At 30.9% G+C, this 13,921-nt stretch overlaps 1 protein-coding gene across 1 annotated transcript in view; it reads left to right on the top strand.

Moving 5' to 3' along the window:
• LOC128988951 (transient receptor potential-gamma protein) overlaps positions 1-13,921 on the top strand; it is a 405,047-nt gene that overhangs the window by 251,814 nt on the left and 139,312 nt on the right. The window contains exon 3 of the mRNA XM_054410745.1: positions 2,082-2,124. The gene's annotated coding sequence lies outside the window, so the exon portion shown is untranslated. The remainder of the gene's footprint in view (positions 1-2,081; positions 2,125-13,921) is intronic.

Raw genomic sequence — 13,921 nt, 5'->3', positions numbered from 1 at the left:
AACAACACATAATAACGTATATCTCAACAATATTAAAATGTAAAACAACTTTATAGGTACTTCAGCGAACCATCATTACAGTAGTGTTGCCATTTATTTGTTCAGTAGAAAGCTTTAAGAGAAAACACGCCAAATCTTAGCAATATACATTGGATCTGTAGCAGCAAACTCATCAATTCGCCGACAATCCCCTTCAATACCTTCGTGTATATCGGATATCGCATATCAGACTTATTGATTACGTCTTCTCTATATATCAGCTGTCAGCAACACATATTTAATAGGTTTTGCGGTCTACTTTGTTCACTAGTTGACAGAGTATAACATTTAAAACGGTGTTTAATACAAGTTCTTGTTTCTAGACTAAACAAAACTCGTTACAATAATTGTTTAAGTAAACAATCTTTGATTATCGCATGGTTTGAATGTGGAGAGTTTTCGACTCATAAGATCCTTTGATAGAGCCAGCCTTAAACTATGTATAAAATAAATAAAATTTATGTATAATGTTGGGTGCCTATTGAAAGCTTAACATGATTGCAACTAGAAAATGTATGTAGAAATGTATGTATGTAATTTTCAGCAGGTCCTACTAACATTTACATTGATATCACTGCAACTTTTTATAATAATATCATGCACATTGCATTATAATGCAAATAGTAGTAACATTGACTATTGGATACTGAAGTAGACATCCTATCTTTATGGACCTGCAGTAGCAAATCTTTTACTAAATAGAATGTAGTTGTATGAGTCAGTCACAGAATGCGCTAGTGTATAAAATTCGATTTTCTGTTGCTCACATAGTTTATGGGTCATAACAGTTTCTATAGAACATAATAAGTCGTTCCATCTGTTTTACTTGGTAAAAACCATCGTGTATTCGACATAACTTAATTTATATCAGCGCAATCGGTCGGTGGCTCACATCAACTACAACTATTAGATAAAAAAACTGTCGACAACATAAACATGGGAATGGAATATTTAGTTGTATCAATAGCCAAAGGTAGTAATCTCCCACATTTTATGCAATGAAAAAGTAAAATAAATTGCTTGAAATACCAATAGTGTGCGAGTGTTTATTATATGAGAGGGATGTTTCAGATACTTTTGTCGTCGGGATGTTGCCACGTTGCTCCCCCCAGACGCATCCCGGGCCCCCATGGTCTGTTTTGTCAATACCTCCCCCAAAATGTCCCCTGACCACGAGGTTCTTGGCCCCGCACGAGGCTCCCCCGATCTCATACATTTATTCTGTCTCCCGCATTTAATGTTTCGCGAACGTTCCGGAGAAATATCACCGCTATTTCATTCATTCTAAACGAATTCCTCACATTATGAAGACGAGGTTGTTTGTATAGTAATCAAATATTTATAAGTGTTTTAAACTTGAATTTTCAGTAGAAAGAGAGAAGATGATTTTTATACTGATGTTTGTGACAGTATTTTAAACACAATTATTAGTTAGAATTGACAATGTTCTGAAAGATTCTGTTTAGTATTGATGTACATGTTTTGTGTGTTGCTTGTAATTTTTAAAACTGTCTGGGTAGCCGAGTGGTTAAGTGTTGACCTTTAAATCTGGAGGCTGCTAGTTCGATCCCAAGTGAAAACGTTACCAAATACAATTTTTCATCACGTTGTTAATTAATGAATAATTATCTTCTGAAACTAAACTTTTTCATACCAGTCCAAATCTATTAGCAAATATTTCATATTCTATTGTAAGACTTCATGCTAGAGAGATTCATGTTTAAATCATTCGAAGCGCTAGTGCCAATTTATATAAACATGATGTAACTCAGTGGTTCGGAATCTATCTTAAGCTGTAGGTCGATCCAACAGATGACAATAGAGTTTTCCCCGGCAAGGAGATCTGCATTCGTATTAACATCTTTCTCCTAAAATCTCATGTGAAGTTTTTCTTCTTCAATACCCTATATATACATTAAAATTCAAAGTAATGATACGGTACCGTACGGTAACACTTTATAACGAGAACATATTTTAAATTATTGTTTAGTCTCATGTATTTAATTTTTTTATGATTCTCTAATTTAATTTTATATTTTCAGTTCTCGGAATGGTCAGAAAATGACAGAAGAATATCAGCGATTGGTAAGTGTGTTTAAATTAAAGTATCCTAGGTTAAATATACTATAATTTCCTATAAATGTGATCAATTGTTTTTAATCGTAGTTTATAGCAATCCCTTGCTTGGCTATTAATATTATTTTGTAGTTTTTAATCATAGTAGTTTTCCAGCCTTAAGAAACTGGACATAATTTTAGTCTTGCAAAAACAAACAACACAACTCAAAGATCAATATTAAAAAAAATGTATAACAAACTTTATAACACTGTAAATGTCTATACAATGTAAAGCTATTAAGATTTAATAATTTGTTCTATTTATTTACACCCTGGGACTATATATACAACATATACGAATATTTACACACTGGGATGCCCTATTTGCCATAAAGTAATTATAACTAATGTACCTGTTGCTCGAATTCGAGTAATTGCGAAGTGTTACAGGCGTTATTTTAAAACAAATAACAATCTTAATTTCCGATAAGTCGACTCTAAGATTATGGAAATACTCACGATCTACATGACAGTTCTATATAATCAACTATTCTTGTAAATATCTTATAGTTTTTTAAAAACTGATCTTGTTTTTAGGACTACATAGGAAATAAAATGACAAAAGTAACTTTTCATACCTAGAGTCATTTTATTTTGTTGCAAGAAAACATGGTAGGAAATTCCATAGTTTTTATTGGAATGTACCCCAATCAGGTTTACTTGATTACTGACCAGTTAAGACAACCACAACTGATAGGCAACTTGACCATCAGAACTGATTCGTTCCAGTTTTGGATTTGTTTCTGTTAATAAATGCTATTTATCATTTATACTTTGAATGTACTGAGTTTCTTGAAAAATATTTCTCGTTAACTCAAAAACACTTTTTTAAATACCCAAGCTAAAAAATTAAATACAGAATCACAAATGCACCTTCTTTCACAAACAATTGTTGTAACTTTATCGTTTTCGTGAATCCGTTAAAGTTGTTTACTTGTTTTGTCCTTAATGTATTCTTGTCTCGTAAACCCGGTGTAAAGCAGAGATCTTTGGAGGAATGCGATGAGATGTTAAGACAGAGATCTGCAAGTGACCAACAAAGGACCTGGCAATGTCTATCAGTGATTGATCACCCCTTTGTATTGGCTCCTCAAGACTTACAATACCTCTGTTCTGTCTCTTTGCAAATAAGAACATTACTAAATAGAATGACGTTTTGGGCACTATTTGTAAACTCTACACGCCAACAACCAACAGTTCTTACAATTAAAGATACAAATTTATCTGTTTTATATGATATTTTATACATAATGTGTAAATTGGTTATTTAGCCGAATAAATCACTAAAAATGTTATTTCACTTAGTAAAATCCTCAGAATGTATATAAGTAAATAATCGTTGTTGGATCTATCTTCAGAAGAGGGTGGCCACTATGTAAACTGTGGAAAAGTTGAAGTTTAGGTTAGGTAATATTTTTATTTTTTGTGATTATTTCTGATTATTTTCTGTTCAGTAAATAAAATAAACCTTTGATTAAAGCTATAATCTAACCTAACCTAAACTGTGAATTTTCCACAGTTTAAATAATGGTGGTCCTAAATTTTATTTTTAGTAACTACATGATATTTATTTTTATATTTCTAATGTTCATTTATAAATAAATCAAAAAATATTTTTTTTTACTTGCGCTTCTACCTAATCCTTATTAATTTTTTATTTATTTTTGTGTTTTTATAGATAGCGGATTATGAAGAACCAGATTTCCACTTAAACAAATAATGTATAAGAGGAAACGGCTGCATTTAAATCCTCATCCTTTATCAAAGAGACATTATTAGACAAAACTAACTTTAGGTCAAACAACAATCCTCATATATTATAGTGAAATAGTATTTAAATCACAACAACACTGTACATTGTTTTTGACTAAAATGTATTTCCTTAAGTATTATTATCACATCGGTTGGTTGGTATATTCCATAAAAAGCTTGCTTCATTGGACAGACCCATTAAAATACCATGAAGGAAACTAAATTAATCATGTATCAGCCTTAGGCTAAAACCTAGCTGTTAAATTAGCTCAACTCCCCTTAGACAGTCGCTATAAGCTAAAGCGTGTAAGTTTTGTTAATATAAAACAAAAGCTGGATTCCAGCCCGAGCTTGGTAATTCTGTTGAGAATTTAAATGTTCCTCCGTTAGCAAAAATAAGCTTGTCGTGCACAAACATTTGGTTTTTCAATTTCCATTTTACGAAGAGAAACCTTATTAAATGTTGTATTTATATTTTATAAAATAAAGTTGCTGTATGGCTCTATAAATTCAAAGACCTTTGTAAGTAAAATAATATAGTATCGCAAAGGTGAATTCTTTGGGAGTTAGCCAATCTTTAAATCATTGTAATGTAACATTACATTTATCACTCCACATAATGTTATCCCATTGTAATCCAGACTGCTTGATATTTATTTTATACTTAACTGTCAATAGGTCTGAATAATTTAATAATATAACTTTACCATGATCACTCAACACAAAGATAACTAGGCCTAATTGTAAGTATTTTTTTGCTTGTTGTTTCTTTTATACAATAGCTGTAGATGTATCTTAATCATTGTAATTAATTCTGAAACTTTAATCACAGGGTTATGTAAGTGTTGTAAGATTTTTGTTTTGAATATTTACCTCGTGTTCCTTTAAAACATCTGATCCAACGCGATTATAACGTGCAAACATGGTTTATAAGCAAGCCAAAATATATAAATTAATGACCCAACTTCCAAAAAAATCCGAAAGTTTTGAAACTTTGCACACATATTTCAAAGTACCTAAAGAAGATTGTACCAAAACTCCCCATGAATATGAGGCGAGCTCCAGTGGCAATTAGCGAAAACAGGGTCCATTATTTTGTTTTTTGCTAAATTCTTGAGGAGACGTTTGTCGGAGCTAAAAATGACCATATATTAAATGAAAGAATATATAATTTCGAAAAAAAATTATACTTACACTTTTATTTTGTTCTTAATGGTTACCGAGTTATAGGGCGCTAAAATGTGGAATTTTTTTATCAAACTGTCTGTACAATTATTGTTTGCACCATTATTCACACCCCGACAGTTTGAGAAAAAAATCAATATTTAAGCGCCCTATGACTCGGTAACCATTTGGAATAAAATAAAAGCGTAAAAGTAACTTTTCTTGAAAATTTAATTATCTTTCATTTGATATACAGTCACTCTTAACTCCAACCAACGGTTCTCTAGATTTTTGCCAAAAACAATAAACGGTTCCATGTTTCCGCTAATTGTCGCTAGAGCTCGCCTCATATTTATAGGGACTTTTGGTATAGTCTTTCCTATGTACCTAGGAATAACTGTGCAAAGTTTCAAAACTTTCGGTTTTTTGTCTGAGGTTAAACCTTTTTTTTACTAGACTATTAGTTGAATGAAGTGTATTGAATATCAATACCCATTGTTTATTGCAAAGTGCATTGCATTACAACTTAATACTATCAGTTTTGCAATGTTAACTGTCACTACCTGGTTTAAAGTCGCTAACATTCCATACAGACTCTTTGCGTTACTATACTCGTGTTTAGTTCTAAAATAACACTTAGAATCAGAATCAAAATTTTTTCAAGAGTTAGATTCATTAATTTACCTAAATTTGATAAATAAATGTCCTTAAAAATTAATAAACCCCTAAGTTTAGTCCATCTCTACAGCTCATTATCTTATCCATGGGATATAGCTACACAATCAAGATAAATAATTTACACATTATATAATCGTATTCACAAAGGTATATTTACCACCAAATTTGCTACAGCTACACAACTTCAAATTCACTAGCAAGACAGTATGGAAAGGCTCATTGACGGATCTCTGTTTCACTATTGTCACTTTGATGGATGTTCTACAAAGCCGAATGTGATTCAACATATTTGACTGGATGTATCGTGTATAAGTTTTGTGTATAGTTAAAAAAATACAAAAAAGTTCACCATTGACAATGATCTTAATCCTAATAATGAAGTAAATAATCCTTGTAGGGATTTAATGGAGGTAATTCTTTCCATTATAAGCCCTTTTTGATCAATGTAATCACAGTTTAAAGAAGGTTTTAAACCACGTTGTTGCATTTCACATAACTAAAATAAATTTTCAATAAAGGTATTTGAACCTGGCTCTCTAGATCAGAAGTTCTCGCTCCATTCAAACAACCAATCTTACTACTAGTTAAGCCATATAAAACAGATTCATTTTTAGCTACTCCCTCCAATTATATTACACAAACTTACTCGTCCACTAAAAAATAGTTAACCAAATACGTTTATCAGTTATTCTATCCACTTTCGAGTAGATAAAATCCTCAGATTTCTCACTATAACCATAGATGAAGTAATATAATTATAATTATATATAATTATATATAATTATATATTAATTATTTATTATTTATTTATTTATTATTTATAATTTATTATTTATTATTTATTATTTATTATTTTTTATTTATAATTTATTATTTATTATTTATTGTTTATTGTTTATTGTTTATTATTTATTATTTATTATTTATTATTTATTATTTATTATTTATTATTTATTATTTATTATTTATTATTTATTATTTATTATTTATTATTTATTATTTATTATTTATTATTTATTATTTATTATTTATTATTTATTATTTATTATTTATTATTTATTATTTATTATTCATTATTATAATTTATAATTATATAATTTAATTATTATATAATTATATTACTTCATCTATGCTATAACTCAATAAACTAAATTTTACGATATACTCATGGTATCCAATATATCTAAGCTTTTGACTTGCTGACTAAATGTTTTGACTTGCTGACTAAATGTTTTGACTTGCTGACTACATGTTTTGACTTGCTGACTAGATGTTTTGACTTGCTGACTAAATTTTTTGACTTGCTGACTACATTTTTTGACTTGCTGACTACATGTTTTGAATTGCTGACTAGATGTTTTGACTTGCTGACTACATGTTTTGACTTGCTGACTACAAGTTTTGACTTGCTGACTAGATGTTTTGACTTGCTGACTAGATGTTTTGACTTGCTGACTACATGTTTTGATTTGCTGACTACATGCTTTGATTTGCTGACTAGATGTTTTGACTAGCTGACTAGATTTTTTGTCTTACCAACTACTTGTTTAGACTTGCTGACTACATGGATTGTATCAATTTCTTGTATAATATTGATCGAGAGATACTCAGTAGATGATAGGTCCCTTAGGACCGTGCTGTGTATGTATATAGAGGACTCTTGTGGTTGTGGTCTGAGATGCATATACACAATGTACAATAATACAGATATTGTGGTGAAAAGGTGAGCCTCAATAATCAAAATGGATAGTATGTTTTTCCCATCATTGCTTTTTATGAAGGAACCCGAACCGTATGATTATGATAGTTTTTTTATCGTTTGATGGAGTTTTAAGTGAGTCAAATTTTGAAAAAGACTGGCCAAAATGACAGTAAATAATATAAGCTGTGTAATTATAATTCATTTTAAATTTATATCTAATCACTGGAAGCGTGTTTAATATTTAGTTGGTTACAATGATGAATAAACATAGCAAACATTCTCGATGGTTTCATCAAGACCATCACTGTTCATTGATTTACATTTCTAATTTAAGGGAAATATTTACAGCTTTAATAATCCATAAGGTTAAAAACCTATTTACGAAGTTGCATTGAATAATAACCATATAATTGTTTCATCAATCCGTAACCACAAGATACTAGATGTCATAAATATAAATGAAGGAAAAGCCACACTACCAATATTTTTTATTACGATGAAAATGCAATAGTATTTGACTAAAGGCCAGTTTATCAGTATATTTTATTAGTTGTAAATACTTTACAGGGTCTTACAAAAAGCTAACTCATGGGGTTTTGGATAGTCCCTTCAGTAAACAGCATGCTCCAACCCCTGTAATTTTGAAAATAGGCTGTCCAAAACATTTCAAATCCAATTTTAAATTTTTGTCTCAGGATAGTTCACGGATTTTACGTTCTTCCATCACATTCCGTATACTGTACCTCATCATGTGACGACAGCTTATAACAGGGCTTCTGTTGCCATCTTAGGAACGGCCTACCCCTGCAGATTACCCTTGAAAAACGATCCCAGTTTGTGGTGGCAATGAAAAATCTACGCAGATGGTCTCGGCTGGCGTGTCCTATGGCTTCTGTGTCTTTGCACGATTGCTGGTGCGTGCATGCAAGAGTGTGTAATGTGTTTTTATCTTGTTAAATATGTATGATTTTCATTTTTTATGAACTTATAAAACTTTTTAAATATTAAGTATATGTATAAATTAAATTATTTCATTGTATTTTTATTTCTGTGAATTTATGTATGTCAGGTTAAGTGTAACGAAACCCTAACTTTGCCTGAAAAATAAATAGTTTTTAATTTCATCCGTTTAATTTCATTTCAACATGCTTTGAGTACTGTTTTCAACCACAGAGTGACCAAAGGAAGGATTGTAATTAACACTAATCCGCTTTTCCTTTAGCCCGAATAATTTATGATCAATGACAGACTGGTCACGTTTTAATCATTAAAAGCTACTTACAAGATTTAGGTGAAGACCTTCTGAGCGATATGAGCAGCTGCAGCTATATTAGTTTGGAAAAAAACTACAACTGTTGTAGCATTTTTAAACTACAACATAACGATTCTTACTAAGTTTTAAATACAGTTTTATTTTTTACTACCAGCTGTACCCGTATTTTGCATCAGACGGACACAAAGAAGAAGAATTTGCTCAAAAATTTGTTGTATCATATAGTTTCACAACCACCAACATTTTCATTCGCAACAGTTAAATGACAATTTTCACCAAGAGTAAAAAGGTAAGAACTGCAAAAGCTAGTTACATAAAAGTTGGTGATAAATAGAGAGTTCCGTGGCATAAACATGAGCCAACAACGGTTGGCTAGCTTCCAGGCTCAAAGGTGCGCATCGTTATCTTCCTCTTTACTTTAACTCTTTAATGCTCCACCATGTACTGTAGTAACGTTGGATTTATTTTCGTCCAATATTTCGACCAGATTATGAGGTGTAATGCTTATTTGATTTTGTTAAGAGTTTCTTATTGTATTTGAAACTTTCAATTTGCCCATCCATATGAGGATCAGACCTGTACGTGGAAAAAAGTGTATAAACTAAGTTCAACATAATCCGTCAGGATATCATTAGTAAAACATATATCCGCCATTGGATATTTCTCTAATATACAAAAAAGGTTTCTTATATTTTCATTAATCTACGAGATTTAAATAGACAAACATGTTTCCACTGTTAGAAAGAGATTTTTCCTGTAGATGTACAGAATCTCTTTATAAATGAAATAGGCTAAGAAATAAGCACAATAAATGAATTGGAAATTTAAAAAGATTAACATGGGCCTTATGGGTTGTCATGCTGGTGACTAAATAATAACAAAATATAAACAGAAAATTAAAACAAATGGAAGAAATTACAATCACATGTTTTATTTACAGTGTGGAGGAAAATGGAGAAGTCTGTACATTACATATTTTTGGTTGAGTTGTCGACCACTGGACGACCTCTAGTTATAATTAATCAGCAATATAGTAAAGGACTCAAAGTTCTTGCTATGGGCTAGCAAAGTCTTTGTTCATTTGCTAGTATTTTAGGGGATTTTCATAAAGCTAATTTACATTTCATACACAACCAGAAGATTTACTATTGGTTATGATTTAATTAAGCATAAGCAAAAACCTACCAACAATAGATCATAAACAAGGATGAGAGTTGTATTCGGGCTACATTAAGCATCATTCTTTTTAACTTGTAATTATTTTCGAAATAAATAATCTTTATTACAATATTTGGACTATTTCATGTTATAATATCTTAGTAAATATAGCACTTTGCCAATAATTATCAAGTACAATCATAATAATAATTGATGTGTAGAAAATATTTGCGAAGGGTTTGCGTACTATTCATGTGGTAGGTGTCATATTACAACCTCATTTTCAAGTGCACTGGTTTTAATTAACATCCATAGCCTTTGTGATACTAACTTGTTGAAAACTAACTGCAATAATTCTCCCACGAGATCTAAACACACAAGTTCACACACACAAACGAGAGGTGCTGTTAATGAAGATAGGGGCGTGGTTTGTTATCGTTGCTTGATTAAAACGTTATTCCATGAACTCGCCGAATTCACAGTGGTGGTACGCATGTAGGCAATTACATTTAATCACGCTCTGTAATCAGTATGGATTGTCGGAAACAATGCTGAATACTAAAACTGAATGAAACCATCATATTGTATTTAAGTATACTAGAGCTATTGGGAGCGAGCTGGTCTAGGAGTTGAGCGGGACTCCGGTCCTCGAGGTTCCGGGTTCGAATCCCGCCAACCACCGACCCCAATGGCATTTAACCTGGTTGTAACTAAGCAATTTTTAAGCCTAGCCTACTTACTAGCAAGGTACTATGGAAACACCCATAAAAAACTTAAATTATAACATTAACAAACCACCATCGATCTTAAGACGATTTCAATTTTTTTCATTCTGCGGACCAAATATCATAAATTCGACCACTTAATCGCATTGGTTTGAAATAATTATCTTTTTGGGTAAGAGGTTAGCTATAACTTTTATGTATACCACTAACTAAATAAGTATTTCGTCCCATGCTACGTAAATTTTGATGGACTAACATGATTGAATTATAATATACGAGTAAAATAATCTTACAGTAAAAGTATACAGTTATGTTTGTTTTCATGTTGGTGACGTTTGAGTGCAGTTTGTGGACTAAATGTTTTCTCTCTCATTTCATGAAAGATTTTCGATTTGTAGTTTAATACTTGGTCTCAATACAAATAAACACGTAATTTCTTTTTAAATTACATAATTTTATTTGGTAAAAATATTTTAAAATTTGTTAAATAAATACTAAACAAAACAGTCTTTAGATAAACCAACTCTATTATTAAATTCGTCTGCAGTTTATCTATAAGGATAATTCATCTAACACACATATGTAGAGAGCAAAATATGTAAAATATAAGTACTGATTTACCAAAATTATGGTCCATTTTTACCATAAAACTATTTGGATATTAATATTCCTTTTAAAATGTCTTTATATTTTTCCGCATATAAACAAACAGTTTATCTGCTTCATATATCACCGTTTACCAGTAAACTCATAGGTTACGACATGGTTATAAATGCTTGTTTAGTGGTCGAACTGGTCACATTCAACACTTACAATTTACACTTCAGTTAACCCTAAGGAGCTCTCAGATTGCTTTATACTGTATTTCTTAGATGTATGGTCAAACATCATTTTTATACACCTTATTGTAAATTTTTTAACCAGTTTAAGAGTAATTTTGAAACATTTGTTTTTATCATTGGCCTTTTAATTAACTAGAAAAGTAAATAGTGGATTTGAAGACACCAAACATGTTATAGAGTGTTGCCTAAAGAAAAGACGCATTGTGTAAAGAAAGTAATACCAGTAATGGGGAACAACAAAACCTCTCACCCCGACAAATAACACGGTGCTTCAATACCCGGCCTCTCCACATTGGACATTTTGTGGCTGCAATACTTGCTATGTACTAATATAATGCAATTTAGGTAGTCCTAACTGTCATGGAGAGTGCATTTCATATTGGAAATTATGTCTTTATTTTTTTTTATTTTTGGCTGAAAATAAATTTAGGTATTTTTATGGTTGGCCTGACAATACAACACTACAATTAGTTATTGTAGGCCTAATTTTTACTACGCAGAACACCACAATCTTCTGACTTAATTAAAATATTTTCTGATTTCACGATGTTTCAACATAGGCCTAATATTAATAATCTAGGACTACTAATTATAGTTTGGTTCCTTAGCCTAATGTTATGTAGTTTTTCTAGGAACAGACGCTATAGTTACAGAAGGTAACAATAGATATTTTTAAGCTTAATCATACACTATCCAAATTTTGATGTTCGATTATGTACAAAAATGTCTTAGGAAAGATTGATATTAGTACATATCTTAGAGGGTCATTATTCTGTCGTTTCATTTTTTTTTATTTAGCTTCATTTTGCCCATTTTAATTCTTTGTGTACATCTTTCGAAAAATTGTTGTTAACAGTTTTTTATATAACATTTATTAAATAGGCCTACACATTCATAAATAGATGGACACTTAAGTCTCGAGAGGGATGCTGGTTTGTTGTGTCATACACTCAAGTCAACTCGACACTGTTCCACCTACAGGATGTCTGAGGTATACATGAAATAGTCATGATTTCCACAGACCACTGGTGGCCTTCGTACACAACCTTTTAGCGTGATTAAACATACGAAGCACACCAACTTGTCAAACTCCTACATTTAGTCAATGCAATTACCGTATGGATTTAAGAGATACTTATACAATATATCTAGCGGTTTTAAAATTAGTATTAACTCAATCGGTGATCAATGAAGTGCTTTTTCGATATCTATCTGTAGACTACTATTATAAAATTGAGGTGGTGTCTGTCTGTCTCTCTGGGCAGCTGTTACGACTAATATACTAAAACCAATTCAGCCAAATTTATTTCATAAAGTATTAAATTAGAACGAAACAAACGGTCTTGTAATAATACAATAAACAACAATGTTATGCATAAAGAGTCTCGCTTTAGATGTTTTCAGATCAATGTTCAGCATTTCTTTATAAAAATGGGAGACGATGTATAAAGTGAAATATTTGTTAACTAATAAGTTCCTTTCGTGCTTTACTTCTAAAAATAATATTTTAAGGTGATTTTCAAACAAGTTTTCAATATTTAAGAGCATAAGACTGCAGAAGGCGAAAAGAAACCCAATATCATTATTACCACAAGAACTAAGAGATACATTTATTTTTTTCCATTTACTCAAATTTATCCGCTTTTATAAAGAATTTTATTCAACATCTTTAAATTCAAAGTTGGTTCTTGTTATCGGTTATTTAACAACACAAAAATACCATACTACTCTTCAAGGTTATTTTTCTTCTCGTCCCACAATAATTTCTCATCTCCGTTACAAAACGGTTGCTAAGCAACGGATCTTACAACCCTGTCAATAACCGCAATCATGTCAAAATGTGTAAGACTGGTTTTTATTTAGCGTGTTTATAAAATGCTATGCAAACATAAACGTATTTTACCTACATTTTATAAGTGTAGGAGTGGCAAGAAAATTATACTACATTTTACACCAATGGTAAGTAACTAAGCATTATTACTCTAATTGAATAATATACGTATGAGTTTTCAAATTTGATTCTGTTTACATTTTTATTTTACACATTTTGGACATCTTGATCTACACCTTAGGCTTGACCTAATGGAAGCTACTTATTTCATAAATTCTACATTTTTTACTAAACTAAGTTTTTATCTTTTTACTTGTATTTACATACAAGATAACAATACTAGTGTTTGTACTATTCCCACCCCTGAAAAATTTTAAATAAACCTGTCGTTGGAATAAGAACAATCATTATCTTCACCTGAGATATTAAAACAAAAAATTGGTGAACAAATAAAGTAATTCTAGTTGCTTCGCTACGGTTGAAAAAATAAGCTAAGAGATTTTCAAAATAAACATATGTTCACTATTAACAATACCGTTAATGCTCACTATAGAAAAGGACTAACCCCCAGTCCTTTAAAAGTGTCACAAAATTATCTTACTCCTGGATTACTACAAAGGATAAAGGGTATAAGCTAAAA

This window comes from Macrosteles quadrilineatus, unplaced genomic scaffold (assembly GCF_028750875.1).
Source record: "Macrosteles quadrilineatus isolate MER2022 unplaced genomic scaffold, UCM_ALF_1.0 Scaffold_3__2_contigs__length_128488019, whole genome shotgun sequence".
Taxonomy (NCBI): Eukaryota; Metazoa; Arthropoda; class Insecta; order Hemiptera; family Cicadellidae; genus Macrosteles; species Macrosteles quadrilineatus.
This window is presented reverse-complemented; position numbering and strand designations above follow the sequence as displayed.